This window comes from Oryx dammah, unplaced genomic scaffold (genome assembly GCF_014754425.2).
Source record: "Oryx dammah isolate SB20612 unplaced genomic scaffold, SCBI_Odam_1.1 HiC_scaffold_10, whole genome shotgun sequence".
NCBI lineage: Eukaryota > Metazoa > Chordata > Mammalia > Artiodactyla > Bovidae > Oryx > Oryx dammah.
Genome location: NW_024070194.1, coordinates 70,728,103 through 70,745,368, shown reverse-complemented (window position 1 = coordinate 70,745,368; position 17,266 = coordinate 70,728,103). Strand labels below are relative to the sequence as shown.

The window sequence follows — 17,266 nt, the reverse complement described above, 5'->3', positions numbered from 1 at the left end:
GTTGGATGTGGTCATGCCACTGCATTCTGGCCAATGAGAGGTTTGCCGAGTGAATGAGCGCAGCCCGCCTTCTCCACCAAAGGCTATGACCTCCTGGTTCTGCTGTCAGCTGCAGATGACTACTTCAGAGAGAACCCAGCTGCGTGGTTTCCACCCCTCCATCTGAGGGTCCCCTGATACACAGCCAACCCCAATAAATACACCCGAAAAGGACCGTGCTCCTTAGTAATACGCTTGTAATGAAGATGACTGGGTGGTCCTCTAGAATTCAGGGTGTGTGCTGTTTTTATCTGAAAGCCTATCAATAAGGCCCCAAATGGGTGGGTGGGTGGGGGGGCTTCCCTAGTGACTCTGGTAAAACATCTACCTGCCAATGCAGGAGACACAGCTTTGATCCCTGATCCGAGACGATACCACATGCTTCGGAGCAACTAAGTCAGTGCGCCACAACTATCGAGCCTGTGCTCTAGAGCTCAGGAGCCACAGCTACTGATCCCGTGTGCTACAAATACCGAAGTCTGTGCTCTGCAACGAAAGAAGCTCAAGCAGCACGGCTAAACAGTAGCCCCCTCGCAGAGAAAAAGCCCATGCGCAGCAGTGAGGACCCAGCACAGTCAAAAATAACTAACTAAATAATTTCTTAAAAAATAATAATAATGTCAAATGCTGTCTCTGGTTTCTCCACCCTAACCCCCCCCCCACAGCCAAAAAAAATCTCAGCTCGGTTTGTTGTCACTGTTCAGTTGCTAAGTTGTGTCTGACTCTCTCCAATCCCGTGGACTATAGCCCGCCAGGCTTCTTCCTCTGTCCATGGAATTTCCCAGGCAAAAATATTAGAGTGGGTTGCCATTTCCCACTCCTGAGGATCTTCCCAACCCAAGGATCAAACCTTTGTCTCCTGACTGGCAGGCGGATTCTTTACCACTGAGGGATCAGGGAAGCCCATTAATGAAGCTTCCCCAATGGTTCAGTGGATAAAGAATCCACCTGCCAATGTCGGAGACACGGGTTCAATCTCTGGGTCAAGAAGATGAGAAGAAAATGGCCATCCACTCCAGTATTCTTGCCTGGGAAATCCCATGGACAGAGGAGCCTGGTGGGTTACAGTCCATGAAGTCCCAAGTTGTCGGACATGACTGAGGAACTTAGCATTAAAAACCATTCTTACCTGCATTCATCAAAAGGCAAAGTTAAAACACATACCACTCCGAAGGCCTTACTCCAGTGAGCATTACTATAATAGCAATAAAAGAAATGTTGCATCTCTTTTAAAGTTACCCAATTATCTAGCCCTTTCAAAGGGATCCACTTAAAGTAGTTTAAGAAACGGGCAATTTTACTACCTATTAATATGCTTACCATTTCAAGCTCGTCATTCTGAAACGGGGAAATGGTTGGCAGCTGTTTTTTATGTGACTCCAAAGAAAGACTCTTCTCCAGGTTGAAAATTAAAGGCAAAGGCCTAAACAGACAGCTTATGAAATTCCAGACAGGCTCTGGCTGCCCGTGGAAATCTAGCATATCTAAATCAGAGAAAGCGGCCTCATTTCACACTCCAGGAATTTCCTAATGAGCACAGGACACCTCATCTGAGCCAAGACCTTCCCAAACATTTCCATCAAAATGGAAAATCTCAAAGCATTCTAAGGGAGGCACAAAGTTGTGACCCAAATCTCATCTCTGAAACAATCACTGCGTCCACCTTCCTATGAAGCAACGTGCAAATACCAGCCTGGGATCCCAGGTGTTATCTGCAAGAATCACATTTATAAATGGCTCTGAAGATGAAAAGAGGTGTTAAGTATCCAGGCACTTATCAAGGAAGGCTCCCTTCTGTTTACACCCATCCAGTCACCCGGATCACTCTACTAACCATGCGTGACTAAGTCCATCTCCCCTATGCGCACCAGCCAACACTGTTTCTCCAAGAAGAGGCAGGCCTTCCGATTCCGTCATCCAGGGAGATGACCTGATTCCTTGGGACAGAAGATTTCATGAAACGGTACCATCTGCCATGTGCTCCAGAGCTTGGTTTACACCTTGATTAGGACCTCAATCTCCTGGCCACTTTGCAACCAGTATGCATCCAGTTCACTCTAAATAGATTGAAATCTGACACAAACAGCTCCCCCAGCGTAAGAAATGCTAACTTCTCACATCCCAATTCATACCTCTGTCCCAAGAAATTAGATCTGCAGAGGGTAAGAGGTGGTCAAAGAGTCCATAGCAAGGCCAGTGGCAGCCAATGATCGCCACGACAGCAAACTGGGTCGTCTTGTTTTTTAAAGAAGTTTTTAAGCTGGGGGATAGCTGTGTTACAAGTAGCATTAGTTTCTGCTGTACAACAAAATGAATCAGCTATGCCCCCTCCTTCTGGAGCCTCTGTCCCATCCTCTGCCATCCCACCCCTCTAGGTCATCCCAGAGCACCAAATGGAGCTCCCTGTGTTACACAGTAACTTCCCACTAGCTGGCTATTCTACACACAGGAGCATATATCCGTCAAAGCTATTCTCTCAATTCATCCCATCTTCTTCTTCCGCCCGCCCCCCCCCCCCGCCCCGGACCTTCCAGGTCCGTTCTCGACGTCTGCACCTCTATTCTTGCCTTACAAATAGCTTCATCAGTACTGTTTTTCCTGATTCCTCATACATGTGTTAATATACAATATTTGTTTTCCTCTTATGTCACTCTCACCTAGAGTCTGTCACGCAGAGTGTAGCCAATTGTGTCTTCTGATTCACAGTCTTAACTGTCACCTCTTAATCTCCCATCCCAATCAAACAGCAAGTGTAGTACTCCAGATAGAGCTAAACCAGCCACTCAAGAGCGAGCGCGTGGGCAAAATGAGAAAGGTAACAGCCCTCCACGTTACTTGCTCGAGAGAAAGGAAAACCCAATCAAATCACAGACTACCTGTGCCACCATCCTGGAAGTTCATTTATTTAACTATTTCCCTTCGAATTATTTATGTACAATTCTCTATTTATTTCCTATCAAGATAGACTAGGTCTTGAAAGACGCAATAATATCGACTTAACCATTGGTCTTTGCATCAAGGTAGCTCTCTAGGGCTTGTCACACCAGAAACTGACTTCCAAGCCACAATGGTGAACACCATCCTTATGTCAGCATACTTGCCACAGAAGAGCTTGGCTGTAAGGCCTTATCAAAGCATGACATTCAAAATTAACACAGACATTCCGTGCTAGTAACTTGGACAAACTGCAAACACAGGACTTCCCTGCCATCTGCAAATACTAAGAGCGATGAGTTAGAGCACCATCCCGAGGCTGCAGCAAAGTTATCACGCTCCTGCTCAGTCTCTGTGCAACCCCATGGACCACAGCCCACCAGGCTCCTCTGTCTGGGGAGTTTTCCCAGGCAAGAAATCCCTGCGGAGAGGCCTGCCATCTCCTCCTCCAGGGGATCTTCCCAATCCAGAGATCAAACCTGTGTCTCTTAAGTCTCCTGCATTGGCAGGTGGATTCTTTATCGCTGAGCCACCTGGGAAGCCCCCGTAACAAAGCTAAGTAACCTCACATTCTACAGGAGACGTGCATCCCACATCACACACCTGTGCACAGGGGTCAGTGAGGGAAATGAGCCTGTGCGTTGTATGTACAGTCATTAGAACTCAGCAAGTACACCTGACAGGGTCCCCTTCAGTGAGCACGCGTGCGTGCAGTCACTTCAGTCGTGCCCGACTCTGTGACCCCGTGGACCATAGCCCACCAGGCTCCTCCATCCATGGGATCCTCCAGGCAAGAACACTGGAGTGGGTTGCCATGCCCTCTTCCAGGGGATCTTCCCGACCCAGGGAGTGCAGCCACACCTCTTAAGTCCTGCATTGGCAAGAGGATTCTTTATCACTAGCACCACCTGGAAAGCCCACTATAAGCATCTAATCATCAGTACCTAATTTCCTGAGGGGGTTTTCTGAATGGATGACTTCAAGGAGGACAGATGCAGAGATACTTCAACTGATTTAGACTCTGCAAGCCCATCCCTGAAGGATGTGACCCCAGGCTGCTGAGCTCTGGGGATCCACTTGAAGAGCATTTCAGGTTTTGACTTTAAGCCACAGGTATGTATCTATAAAATGAGGCACCGATCAAATGGCATGAGAGATATGATCTAAATGCAGAAAGGAAATTTACTAGAAACAAGTCTTCCCGTCCCAGGGATCAAACCCAGGTCTCCTTCACTGCACACAGATTCTTTACCATCTCAGTCACCAGGGAAGCTCTAGAGAAATAAGAGAATAAATAAGACAATAATAAGTTGGGCCCCATCCAACTGCCAAGTCAATAAAAACACCCTACTAATTTACTTTAGTTATAAAGAACTTGGGAAATGTAACCAATCCTGTGAAGAGCTGGTTTAACTCTGCAGTGTAACCATCACTTAGCAGGATGTACTCTGGGCCTTTTAAACCACAACAAGCAACAGTTTTCATCTGTAAAACACAGGGACTATTCTAGAGGTCTCCAAAAGTCTCTCTCTCAACCCGCTCAAACATTTCAGAAGATCTGGATTTTCCTGAACCTTCCTAGTTGAGAATGGATGTGGTAGGAAAGAACAATATACAATCCTCTCAAATGGAACAGAGACTCAAAAAAGGAAGTAGTCACCACGGTCTACGCGGGATCCCAAAAGCTTTCATTCAAAAGCTTTCAAGAGATGGGGCTAGTCCCAAGTGCCCAGCTGGCTACTCAGAGTGGCCAATCTGCTACACTGCCCAGAGCCGCGCTAGTTCACGGCACAGGGAGGAAAGGGGGAAGAAGGCATCTGAATTCTGCAGCTGGCTGGGAAAAAGAAAGCATGTTTAAGCTAAAGTTGTAAAGACAATAAACGGTAAGGACCAGGACTCAAGGCTCCAAACACTCTCTTACTCCACTTAGAGCCTTTCTCCTGCCTCCAAGCAGAACATCAAAGAACACAGAAAACCAGAGGGGTAGGTTTGATCCCAGAGTTGGCTGTTTCTTAGTAACAGCACTATGGGCTATTAGGGACAAAGGAGAGGGGAGCAGAGAAAAATGGGATGCTCCAGAACCATCAGCCTTTATTAAAATGATGGCAGGGACTTCCCTGGTGGTCCAGTGGCTGAGACTCCTTGTTCTCAATGAGTCCAGGTTCAATCCCTTGCACTAGAGCCTGCAAGCCGCAACTAAGACTTAGCACAGCCAAGTAAATAAGCATCTGTTTAAATGACCTTTCACATGAGGCTTTGTAGGAACTTGTACTGGGCATTTCAAATGCTCATGCTGCTGCTGCTGCTAAGTTGCTTCAGTCATGTCCAACTCTGTGCGACCCCATAGATGACAGCCCACCAGGTTCCCCCATCCCTGGGATTCTCCAGGCAAGATTACTAGAGTGGGTTGCCATTTCCTTCTCCAATGCATGAAAGTGAAAAGGGAAAGTGAAGTCACTCAGTCGTGTCCGTGTCCGACTCTTAGTGACCCCATGGACTGCAGCCCACCAGGCTCCGTCCATGGGATTTTCCAGGCAAGAGTACTGGAGTGGGGTGCCACTGTCTTCTCCCAAACGGTCATACTGTACCTTAAAATAATGAAGTTCCTATCAGTTTTGACTAAAATGAAAAAAAAAGAAAAAAAAAAAACCAGCTTGCCCAGGTGAGGAGAAAGAACACTTAAAAACCATCTTTCCTTGGGCCAATAAAACTGCAGGGGGAAAAAAAAAACCCCACACACAATAAAAGTTTTCCCACCGTCCCCCACCCTGTGGCTCTAAACCCTTCTTTATAGTCACGACCACTGGTGCTATTTGCCCAACAGTGCTGCTGCTAAGTCGCTTCAGTCATGTCTGACTCTGTGCGACCCCACAGACGGCCTCCTACCAGGCTCCCCCGTCCCTGGGATTCTCCAGGCAAGAACACTGGAGTGGCTTGCCATTTCCTTCTCCAATGCAGGAAAGTGAAAAGTGAAAGTGAAGTCACAGTTGTGTCTGACTCTTAGCAACCTCATGGACTGCAGCCTACCAGGCTCCTCCGTCCATGGGATTTTCCAGGCAAGAGTACTGGAGTGGGGTGCCACTGCCTTCTTCGATTTGCCCTACACTAGAGTTCACTGAATATAAGGCATCAACCAAAATGTGTCACTGGTTTTTTAAGAAAATCAAAAAGAATGAACCCGAAAGCACAATGGATTCTTTCTTTAAATCAATGTCTAAGACATCCATCCTATCACAAGAACGGAAACCTACAGAACGGGAGAGTAAAACTTTTTGAATAGTGAGTATCATAGGTAACAGGAATGACCCTAACTGCTGATGTAAAGCAAAGTATTAGCATGTTTTAAAATTCTCCACGAGGGACTTCCCTGATGAACCAGTGGTTCAGACTCTAAGCTTCCACTGCAGGGGGTGGGTTCAAGTCCTGGGAGGGGCACTAAGATCCTGAATGCCACGCGGCACAGCCAAAATTATAACTGAAATTCTCTACGGGCTAATGAGATAGGGAGTAAAGGGTGGTACCTTTCAATCAGAACACCACTGGGCTGATCATACAAAACCAAACCTTAAGAATTGTATTTGGTAATGCTTCCCTGGTGGTCCAGACAGTAAAGAATCTGCCTGCAATGCGAGAGACCTAGGCTCAATCCCTGGGTCGGGAAGATCCCCTGGAGGAGGGCATGGCAACTGGAGAATCCCTATGGACAAAGGAGCTTGGTGGGCTACAGTCCATGGGGTCGCAAAGAGTTGGACACAACTGAGTGACTAAGCACAGCACAGCTCATTCCCTGTTGGACTGCAAGCTCCAAATTGAGTATCTCCTCTTACAATACACTGTCCTGTCTATAAACATCTTGTTTACACTGACCTCCAGAGAATGCTTGGCTTAGCCAACAAGATCAAGTTTCCTGTGAACTATCCCAGGACATTCTCAGCCTTACAAAGAGAGGAAGGACTTGCCTAGTGGCCCAACCTGAAGGGTAGGTGTGGAAAACAGGGTCAGGTTTCTGATTCTTTCACTGGCTGAGTTATGTGGAGGCTGCAGGTATCCCTTTCCCTTGCCACACACAAACACACATATCATGAATATAATCAGATAAAGTCTAAGCAGTCATCTTGTGTGGGAGGGCCGGGTACAGGGGGCTATTTGGAATGCTCCCTTATAGTCTAGGAATTATTAGAGCAAACTCAAATCAAAGTTTTCTCTATGGCCTGTATTCAAAGGCAGGCTGACCTGGCCCAGGGCCTGCCATTACTGGATTATATGGGAAAGCTACAGTGGTATGCCTCAGTTTTTCTCTACATCTCTCCTTTTCAAGACCCTAAGTGAAATCATGACCCCATGTGCATTTGTATCACTTAACAACAATAATGTTACTTCTGGACAGGGATCTGCATTCACAGACATCCTCTGTGATGATGGCCAGTCACATGTCCACTCTACCTCCCAGACCAGAGTCTTAAAGATGAATTACATGGGTAGGTCTGCACAGACGAACCACGCATTGTTTTTCCAAATAGAACCATGGAGATGTTTCAGTGAGTTTCTAGTTTAAAGTACTTAATCTTAGATATGGAAGCTGATTCTCAGAAAGATGACGACCAGTAATTGGTCCACGGTCACAGAGTGAGACAGAAGCGTCGCTGAAACCAGGTCTCCTCTGGATTCTGTCCTGGCCTCCTCTGTCAGGAATCCTCCTCACGAAACAGAGCTGTCAGGTCACGAGTCACCACTGCAAAAGCAGATTGGTTTGCCATCACAGAGGTAATTTCCCTAACTAGTTTAGCTTACCTGTAGAATGGAAACAGTAAGCTGCCCCCAGGGAAATGTCGATTTAAGAACAGTCAGAAAATAATACTAAGTATGTCTTAAACTGTGGATCCTAATTTCTTTTGGCGGCAAGAACTTTTTACAAGTTATTATTTTTTATTTTCTTTTTGGCTGTGCCCCATGGTGTGTGGGATCTTAGTTCACCAATCAGGGATTGAACCCATGCCCCCAGCATTTGGAAGCACAGAGTCTGAACCACTGGGCCACCAGATCTAACAAGTTCTTCTTTATGGCCTCCACACTGTTACAGGAACTCCAAAAGTTCCCCAGAAAGTGAAATACTAAAAGAGACATGATATCTAATACTAGAACTGGAGATGATTCAAATTCCACATGGACTATTTTTGTTCAAATAACTTTAAAAAAAAAAAAAAGCCCTCTTTTAACTTTTAAGTTCTCTACATTTTCACTGCCTGTGCTTCTTGTATCCCCAAAGCACCCTGTATCAATTCCAGGGATGCCGCATTCTCTTACTGCTCTGAGCAATGTTTCCATCACCCAGCATTTCTGCTCAGATTTGGCAAGTCCTCTGGGAGAAAGGTGGAAACTGCCACCTCTGCCAGAGAACATAAAATGGAATCTGATGAGTGGTCAGCCTTGCTGACATAACTTCATAATCAGTCCATAATCGCTGCAAGAAAACATTAAGAGGAAAAGCCCTCTCTGATCAATTACTCCCATCATTAGAGAAATTCAGGGTACCATCAGTATGGCCTGTTTGAGGTTTCGGGTGTGGGTAATCCAATGGGAAAGGGGAAATACTCTTGTCATCCCTGCAGATCTCTGCCAGCACTTCTAGAACACCACACATCAAAACAGACTGACTGGCGGAGTTGTCTAGAGTAAGGGTTGCTGAATAGCCCTGGCAGTGGGCTGCGGTATCCACTGGCCAGGGGAGTGTTTCCTGCGCTTGAGTAGGGGACTGGAGGGTTTTGGGTGCCTATGGGTGTATTGTCCACGGCCCCCACCTTCCAGGCAGCGGCTGGGTCCCAGCAATGAGCTAAGACAAACATCTGAAACAGTACTTGTTCATCGAAGGGAGGAAGCAGAGTGTGTGCAAATGTAACGCTTTGCAGGGAGCAAGTAGCAAACCTCCTACCTCCAAGGAGCGCCTAGCCAGCAATTTCTTGTGCCTAACGAGGCCTCGCCCCTCCCCTCCTTTACCCGCTCCCTCCCCAACCCCAACCGCCTCCCCAGGAAGTGGGGCCGAATTTGTGCCGGTTTTCCCTTTTTCTCTCATCTGGTGAAACCTGGGTCCATTTGCTTGGTGCAGACACGCCAATCGGTCCCCCGGGTCCCTCAGCAAGGGTGCGAGGGTGGAGGGATGAGGGAAGGTAGCAGGCGGCGCCGATGGGTCTGGATTCGGACACGATCTGCGGGCATCCGAGACAGTTTCCCACCCGTGGGCTTGGATCCACCGCGAATGCACCGCTGGAGCGGACAAAACGCGGGGCCAAGCGGCGAGCGCAGGGCCTTAAGTCCCGGACCCTGGAGGAGCCGGAGCTCGGGGTCCAGGGAGGCAACACAGGGGACACCAGGGTGGGTGAGCAACCTCACTCCTGCGCGGAAAGGAACGAGGACCCGCGCGGCCAGCCCCGGGCGCCCTGCCCTTCCCGGAATCCCACCCAACTCGGTCAACACGAAGATCCCGAAAATTCCGAAAGCGAAACTGCAAGCAGGTCTCCAGAAGTTTGGAAACGGCTTCCCAGGCTCCCGGAGTCCGGACAACACGGACGCAATCAAGGATGAGCGTCCCAGTGAGTGGTCTTCGCTCCGCAAGGTCGCCCTCCGCTGCTCCCGTGCACCTCCCAAGGTTTTCACGAGCAACAGTCTCCAGTCTAGGTTCCAGGAGGGGGGTCGGCGGCGCTCCTACTTCGTCTCCATTCCGCCCTCCGCCCGCTCCTCCCCACAAGAAGGGAAACTTGGGCCCCGCGAGAATCCTGGGGAATGTTCTTTGTAATCGGTTGTATGTTGACTTCCACCGCACAGCTCCGTGCAAAATCGCAGGTTTCGGGGCGTTGGAGTGGATTGTGCGCTTGTCAGCAGCGACGTCAGGAGGACGAGGGGAGGGGTTCCCGGCTGAAACTGCGGTTTACAAGCACTGAGCCATTTTAGGCTGGCTTCCCCTTGAACGAAGCCCACGAGGAAGCAGTCGCCGAGGGGACACCCGGGACCGGAGCGCCGGGGACGCGCCACGCCGCGCGCTCAGCTTGGGGGTCGCAGATGCAGAAAGCCTCTGGGCCTGAGGGTCAGCTTCATTGCCCAGTAGGAGGAGAAATCTGTCGTGGGGTCCCCAATTTGGGGAATGCTTGCCCCCAGGCCCTACCCTGGGGATGCCGCAGGGAGCAGACTGTCCGAAGGCGCGGCGACCGTCCAAGTAAGAAGGTTGATCCCCTCGATCCTTCGTCGAAGCCCCTGCGAATGCCCAGAGCCCACGTCACTGTGGTAACTGCAGACCTGGCCAGCGCTTTTTAATCCTGAGACCTAAAATCTTCCCGGCGCACTAGGCAGACGCGCCATCAGGTTCTCGGGCCCAGGTAAAGTCCCCCGAACCTGCCCCAACCTGGCCCCGGGGATGGCGCGCGGCTGCCGTGTGGCCCCCATCCCCCTGGTCCACCCTGCAGGCTGCGCTGCGCGACCATCGCTCCGCGGCTGCATCCTGGCCACTGGCGACCCCTGTCGGGGACCCCTTCCAGCTAAGGAAACTCCGTTTGCTCGCTTACCCTCAGGCTCCACTTACAAGCTCCGACTCTGCCCTCAAACTCTCAGACCCTCTGAAGACCCCGAAGTCGGCCTCTCCTCGGCACCTCGCCGCCCTCTTCAACCCCAAGGCAACATCCCCGCTCGATCGCCCGGAAGGCTCGCCGATCCAACAAGGACGAGGGGCACTTTCTTCCGCGAACGCTCTCCCCATCCCCCACCTTCCCTAGAGCGCAACTCCAAAACCAACTCCGCCGCTCCACCCCACGCTCTGCAGCCAGGGCCGTGCGCCCCCGCCCTTCCGCCAACGTACTTTCACACCCCCCAACTCCACCCCACCCACCACGCCCCAGACGCCGCCGCCCCCCCACTCCCACTTTCTACCCCGCCGCGGCGCAAACTACACTGTGACCTCCACTAAGTACGGCGCGCCCCCTGCACACACACACACACACAACCCCACTGGCGTCTGCAGCCTGATTGCCCCGAAACCCTGGATACTGAGTCCTTTAAGTAAGCGGCACACCGCTGCACCTACCCGGCTTTACCCACACAGGATCCTGCGTACAGAGACAGAAAGAGAACTGGTCTCCTAGAAAGCTGAAATAAATCATTCCCTCTGCCCTCATGCATTTTGCACCACGTGTCAGCAGTTTGTCACGTCAAATCAGGGCAGGGTCTGGTTCGGAGACGCACACACGAATCTGGGGCGGATCTCTTGGACACTCCCACCCATCTGTACACACAGGTATGCCCACTGATTCAAAAGCACGCAGAGCAGTCCTGCTCCGATGCCCCGGTCCGGGCCAGCTGTACCCCTTTAGCAATGGAAGGGACACACGCAGATTCTAACCACGGAAAAAACTAGGGCAGCTCATTCCTTCTCTTTTTTCCCCTTTAATTCGCTAAAGCAGCTACTAGAGTAGCCAAAGAGAGCTTAAACTAAGAGATGGCAACTCCGGTTGGGTTTTTTCCCACCTCAAAATCTTTATTTTCAGTTTTTAAAAGCCACCTTAGCCCGCCATATTGAAACTGGCAAGGCTTCTAAATACTCCTCCGCCGCGGCTTCCAAGAAAACACCAGAACGGAGCGGCTCTGGGCGCGCGTCTGGCCACCGCAAATCAACCACTTCCCTCGGCTAAGGCTCCCTTTCTCCGGCTAATCGTCTCCTGCTTCTCCGGATCAAAAATCCACAAATATATCTAACAGTTCCTACAGCAGTTTTTTGTTTTTTTTTTTTTTGCGGATTTTGCTAATACACACATTTTTTAAAAATAATAAACTCCAAAGCCAGATCAGATTAGTAATTGTGAAAGGAGGTTATATGAGAGTAGACAACAGGAAAGCCCCAAGGGACAGGATGTGACTTTAACGCTAAAGAAAAAAGAAAGAAAAAAGAACAAAAAGATCATCCATGCCGAAGCACGCTCCGAAACTACTACTGACAATTTCATTTCAGCTACACAGGCAAATGTTTCTAAGGGGGGCGGCGATTCCAAATATGTCCACGATTTTTAATCCCTTTGATGGCTGGTCTCCAGTCTTCACCCCACCATCTCCCCCAACCACCACCACCCCGCCACCCCGAACACACACACACCATCTAAAAAAAAATAAAGGAAGAAAGAGACCCCAACGCGGGGTAGCAAGGGCGGCTGCGTCGCCAAAATGAGCGCACAAATGAGGAAGGTGGGCGGCGGGAGGGGACACTGTGCACCCGGAGAGGAGTACGCTTTCCAACTACGGGCAGACTCCCGGGAGGCCGGGTTTTGCGAAGCCGAGGGACCTGGAGGAAGGGGACGAGGGGCAGCAAAAATGACAACCCGGAGCACAGCGCGGAGTTTGGAGATCTGCTCCAGAGCCGTCGCCTTCTCCTCCAGCCCTGCCCTTTCGCTTCTCTCCCATCGTACCCCCTCCCTCGGCCCCCCCACCCCGAGCCCAATCCAGCTTCCCTTTTTCTCGGAGCTGGAAAAAGAGAAGCTGACCGGCGCACTCAACCTGCGGGCCGGAGGTCCCCCCGCGGGGCGGGCTGGGCGCGGGGACAGCGGCCGGCGCGGGGTCCTACCTGGTGAAGTTCGTCCTCCCCGCGGCGTGGACAGAGGCCGGGGCGCCGCCGAGGCGGGGGACGCCGGCCTCACCCGCTCGCTGCGCCTCGCTCGCTCCCCGCCCGCCGCCTCCCTTGCGCGCCCGCTCCGCGGCTCGGACTCCCACTACAGCCTCATTCCAATATGGCATCCTCTCTGTGCGCATGCCCGGCACTCTTTTTTAAGATTATTATTTTGTGTGTGTGCGCAGCGAACTCCTTCAACGACCTTTTCCAAGCGCTTGCGGCACATCTTAAGCCAATTAGCCGGAGGGACGTTGCACCCCTTCCCCTACCCCCGCTGGGACGCCCCCGCGCCTGGGCTCATCGCCACCCCCCCCGACACACACATACAAACACTCCACGTTCCCACTGCCCCTCCCCATCCCACTCCTCTCGCTTTTTCCCTTCAGCTCCCTCCATACACGATCTGCAGAAAGTTCCCATCACAGGCGCTTTCGCAGATCCATCTGCAGGGAAATCTAGACAAACTCCACAACTCACGGGACACTTTCGGTTCTGTCGGTTTACAATCCCTCCGTGGACTAAATGCACAAACTTGCGCTTTATCCGCGGAAGGCTGGTAGCCAGCGGAAAGAAATTCAATCCGCTCCGAGACCCGGGATCCGCCCACTGTGCCCCACCCCGCTCTTAAATTGTGCCTTTTCTATGGAGATTAAAATATTTTCTGAGGCCTTAGGGATGGCGGAGGGGGCCGGAGAAAGGTTTTTCCTGGGAAACGTGCCCAGAGGAGTCGGAAATTCAATCAGGGCTGTTTGGACTAGCCTTGCCGCTGAGATCGGCAGGACGCAGGTAACGAGGGTCTCCACGGCGTCTCCGGATGTCCAGGTCTGGGGGACAGCGAAGGGCACCTGACCTAGGCTGGCTCTTGGAGGGCAGGAAAAGAATCCTGCCCGAGGAAAACGTGGCCCTCGGCGACCGAGGGAGTGAACTAGAGACATAGCACCTGCGCGGGGCAGGGTTTCCGTGCGGCGTGTGCGGGTCCGCGGGCACTTTGCCTGGGGCTTTGGGGGTGGGGGGACGACGAAGAGGATCTCCCTGGCCGGAGCGGTGGCTGGGCAGAGACTGAAAGGAAATGCTGGCGACGCCCGAGTGGGTCAGACCGAGAACTTCCGAAGGTGGGCTTTGCTGTACTGAGGAGCGAGGAGATCTTGCTGGGGGCTAGAACTTATTTCCACGGGAAATGGAGAACCAGTACTTTGGGCAGGGTTTTTGCTCTCTTACCACAAGGGGTAAATCTCCCCGCCCCCCGCCCCGAGTCTTCCAATTCTGTGTCCATCTCCTTCCTACGGACCTTTCTCTCCGTGTCCCTCCCCTGGCTCAGGGGTCGGGAGGTCTCTCATCCCGGACACTGCTACGCGTTCCCAGCTCCACCCGCCCTCCCACGCCCGGTCACCCCGGCTAATCCTCGAGGACCCCTGTGCTCAGGCACGTAGGGTCCCCGAAGGATAAGTGGATGCTCCCAAGGGCGAGGGACAGGGCAGGGACCAGGGATGCAGAGAGGAAGTCACGAGTCTGAGCGCGCGCGGGACCGGCAGGGGTCTTGCCCGCTGGGTCCTCTCCCCGACGGCGGGACCCGAGCTGGTGTAGAAGAGCCACTGGAGGGATGTGCCCGGAAACTCCTCCGGCCAAGCCCTGCGGTCGCGAGTGCTCTTGCACCGAAACGGTGGGTGGAGCTCGGAGATCCTGGGGGACTTCCGCGGCGGTGAGAGCCCTCGCGTTTGCAGCCTGGGCAAGTGGTGTCTCCTAACGTCTTAGTGAGCGCTCTACGAGAGCTCTTGGAGGGAGCCTTCGTCTTGCCATGCCTTCTGAGTGCTCCTGAGGCTCAAAAAAGGAAGGGCAAGCGACTCACACAGGTCATACTCCATCCAGAGTCTCCTTCCCTGACCAGCTTCCCGGTCCCCACCTCTTTGGGACATCCGACCTCTTTCACCTGAAGGTCACCAAAGGCGGAGCATCTCCAACCACACCCGGCCGCCTGCACCCCCGAAACCGCCTCCCTCGCTGCCCTGAGATGTCTCCTAAATGAGACCGTGGATGCACAGCGGTTCCGAGGAATCCTGAAGGAGGACTCCAGACGGCCTCGGCTTTACCCCGGGGTCTCTAGACTGCTTGAGCCTTCAATACACAGTTTGGCCCAGAAGGGGCAGGGTGGGGGGACGGTCCTGTCCCAAGTGGACTTACAGCGAGGGGAGACCCACCATTCCCCTCGCTGGGATCACCTACTCCCGCGCCGCGGAAGCGCAGAACATCCGCCGCAGAGAGGTCTGAGGCCGGCTCCCCTCCTCCAGTCCGTCCGGCTCCCCCCCGCCCCGTGCTGCGCCCTCCACGGTGACCGCGGCCCTGATGGGCGCCCACGGCAGCGCCCCTTCCTCGAGGGTCTCAAACCTAGCTGTGGGGCCCGGGCCGGGGAGCGGGCAGAGGATCGCTGCTCTCGCCTGGCCCCCCAGCACTTCCGGGCGACTCCAGTTTACAAAGAGGATGCACTTTTCGTCTCCCAAGAGCAGAGGCGACGTGAGCTGCAGCAGCCATTGCGCCGGCTCTGGGTTTGTTTACCAGTTTTAAGTCATTATTATGCACGGAACGTTATTTCATCAAAATAAGAAACGATTGCAAAAAAAAAAAAAAACCACACTTAATCTCCAACTCGATGAACTGTCTCTACTTTATCCTACAGTTCCTCCAAAGTAATGGAGTCTTTGTATTTTTGGAACTCACAAGCTTGCATAACTTTGTCAGTGGGTCTGGAAAGCAGTGTGGAGGAGTTTGAATTTTTTACTCACCGCGATTAAGACATAAAATCATAAAGCCGCAATACACAATGGTCGTCACATTGTTACCCCCAAGAATCTTCTCGACGTTGTCCAGGGTAAAATTTCTCCAACTTTGGCTTTCATATTGCCTTTCCCACGTGACTTCTTGACCGTTCCTTGGCTTTTTATTCTGTATCCTGCCTCCATTCTCCTCTATCCAAGGACACCTATGAGACAAAAGAAATTGGTTCCAAGATTACCTGCTGTTATTAAAGGGTCCCTTCATCCCATTCCAATACCTTCCCACCTTCATTTTTGTTTCAGAAGCAGATACTTTAGGGATGTGAGTATCCAGGGGATAGACTCCACCCTAAATCTATTAAAGATAAAGTGGGAGTGGGACCAGCAGAGTGAGCCAAAGATAAAGCCTGGGACTGTTTCAAAGTAAAGAAGACATAATATTAATACATTCCAAGTCAGGAAATTCAACCAAGTAAATCTCATGATAAACACCATGAGGTCTCTATAAATTGTTAACATTTTCTAAAAATCTTGGCAAAAATAAGTTTTTGCTCACACCAGCTGACTATAACTTATTTCATATCTAAACAATGGTTAAACCATGAATTATATCACTTTCAAAATGCACTTACACGTCTAAGTTATGCCTTCTAAGGGACTTTGGAATTCTTTCCTACAAATGAGGCTATAATATATAAAATATTAAAATTATATTTGCTAATTGGAAAATAGGATTAAAAACAACAGTTGAAAAGTTTCTCACATTATGGGCATTTCTAAGTATGACAACAAAAAATATTGCAGATGAATCAAAAATTATATGTATATTATTTATCTTATTTATTCTAAAGGCGTATGATTACTTAAACCTTGTTGCACTAATCTTCACACCAAGAAAAATATTGGTCAGTTGGCTTATAATTACTCCATGTTGACATCATTGTATAAGGAAATGCCCTAAAGAAAATGAACCATTTTGCTTCCTTAATGAAGAGAATCTCTGAGATATTAGACAAATTAGCTTAACATAAAAGTAGAAGGGTGGAAAAGTGTCCCCCAAAAGCCCCTCAAACAAATATTTGTGATTCATGTTGAGGTTTGATAGAAAACAACAAAAACAATTATCCTTCAGTTAAAAAGTTAAAAAAAAGATTAAAAAATAAAATAAATATTTGAAGAATGTATGTAATCTTCTTTTTACCAGAGGCTTGAGATCTAAACACGTATCTTAGCTGGGGTGAGACTGTGTTTTTCCATCACTCTCTTAAGGTCACTGAGAGTGAAATCTGAAGACACTTCCTCCCTTATTTTTCACCCTTTACCTCTATCCCTGTTCCAGCGCCTAGCTCCTGGGTTGAGAGTCAAATGACCTTATCAATGCTTCATCACTAATTTTCTCTGTGACCTATGTGAGTTCAAAGGACCTCTCTGAGCCATCTTTTCTCGAGGGTAAAGAAGGGGAGGGGATTGGACTAGATGCTCTGTAAGCTCCTTTCAACCTCTAAAAAGTGCTTATCCATCTACCCCACCAAAAGCCACAGTTTGCCTTCTGTAATATCCTAACACCATCTCTGCAGACTAGAAATAGCCAAGGTGTAAATTCTGAGGTCACAAGAAGGAAAAAAGTAATGAACAGATCTGCAGGGGAAGGGCCTTTTTTGCCCTCCTAGCCAGCAGTAAAGTGTCGTTTGAGTCATATTTCTGCCTTGTTTAGATCATTATTTTGTCTTTGTAATTACTGTATGGGTTTCCCCACCGTCCCCTTCCCCACATCCCCCTTTTTCCCCCTCCCCACCGCCCCCCCCAAGAAGTGTCTGGACTGAGAATCACTGGGAAAAGTCTGGGTGATGGAGCTCATTGTTTGGGGAAGTGAGCATAGTGATGA

The 17,266-nt window shown here is 50.5% G+C and overlaps 1 protein-coding gene across 1 annotated transcript in view; it reads right to left on the bottom strand.

Annotated features, from left to right (window-relative positions):
- Positions 1 to 12,721, bottom strand: part of SFMBT2 (Scm like with four mbt domains 2) — a 176,632-nt gene extending 163,911 nt beyond the window's left edge. Inside the window, exon 1 of the mRNA XM_040248245.1 lies at positions 12,569 to 12,721. The gene's annotated coding sequence lies outside the window, so the exon portion shown is untranslated. The remainder of the gene's footprint in view (positions 1 to 12,568) is intronic.
- Positions 12,722 to 17,266: the final 4,545 nt, after the last annotated feature.